The following is a 1,487-nucleotide window of genomic DNA, read 5'->3' as shown; positions in this document are numbered from 1 at the left end:
TACACCTCCTGTTGTTAAGAAAATAAAAGCCCAAATATTCTTGAAAGTGTCAAAGCTTTGATGCTACTGTATAATAATACCAGCTGTTCAGTTTTTGCAGCATTGGCAGAACAGAGATACAAATTTATCCGTCTGCAGATCCACACTCAGGACCATCATTAAGACGAGAAACAGAATCTGAAAGGAGCAGAAAACGTCTTAGCAGCAGTAAAATCACCTCTCCACATCTCTGACTTTCATCAGCCCGGCTATCAGTTACTGCAGCGTCAACCCAATACACGATTAGCAGTGGCCCCCTCAAACTTAATGAGCACGTTTGGACGACATATTTGACTTTCTAAAGCCATCCCCCCCACTCAGAAAGCGGACTTGGATGCAGAATCTCTGACATGGCACAATCAGGAGGTTCTTATTGGAAAAGTATATCGTCTTGATTGGGCTCAAGTTTCGCCAATGAGGCACCAGGCAGGGCCAGAGCTCCCAGGGGAATTAGGAAAGTGGGAAGGAAATACAATAAAGTGTCAACGCCAATTAAACTACAAATGCATTACGTCCAGCTTGCTGCTTGCTTATTTACAGCAGAAGGATCTTAGGAAAGTTGCTGCCAATCATTTTGCATAATGTAAAAAGGAGTTTGTGTCTGGAGCTGTATGCTAGACATAAATGCTGGTGCTGTCACGGGCCATTATGGCGATTAATTCATTGGAAGGTTCAAGACATGGGGAAAAATGTTTTAATGGCCTGCAGCAGTGGCATGATTCACCGATGTGCTTCATTACTACCAGAAACTATTAGACATCACAACAACATTTTAAAGATTTAACACATGAGTAACTGTACATCTGGTAAGTGGCAGGAAAGTAAATAGGTCCTCACATTAGTCTAACATTCAATTCAATTCAATTTTATTTATATAGCGCCAAATCACAACAAAAGTTGCCTGAAGGCGCTTCATAGATACAGAGAAAACCCCATCAATCATATGACCCCCTATGAGCAAGCACTTTGGCGACAGTGGGAAGGAAAAACTCCCTTTTAACAGGAAGAAACCTCCGACAGAACCAGGCTCAGGGAGGGGCGGGGCCATCTGCTGTGATTGGTTGGGGAGAGAGAAGGAAGACAGGATAAAAGACATGCTGTGGAAGAGAGACAGAGATTAATAACAGATATGATTCAATGCAGAGAGGTCTGTTAATACATAGTGAGTGAGAAAGGTGACTGGAAAGGAAAAACTCAATGCATCATGGGAATCCCCCGGCAGCCTACGTCTATTGCAGCATAACTAAGGGAGGATCCAGGGTCACCTGGTCCAGCCCTAACTATATGCTTTAGCAAAAAGGAAAGTTTGAAGCCTAATCTTGAAAGTAGAGATAGTGTCTGTCTCCTGAATCCAAACTGGAAGCTGGTTCCACAGAAGAGGGGCCTGAAAACTGAAGGCTCTGCCTCCCATTCTACTTTTAACATCACAACTAATCAATGAGGCACCT

This window comes from Mchenga conophoros, linkage group LG14 (genome assembly GCF_057382185.1).
Source record: "Mchenga conophoros isolate Kocher_MC1m ecotype Shallow Benthic linkage group LG14, M_conophoros_male_GT1.1, whole genome shotgun sequence".
Taxonomy (NCBI): Eukaryota; Metazoa; Chordata; class Actinopteri; order Cichliformes; family Cichlidae; genus Mchenga; species Mchenga conophoros.
The sequence above is the reverse complement of the archived record's forward strand: the minus strand, read 5'-3'. Positions refer to the sequence as shown.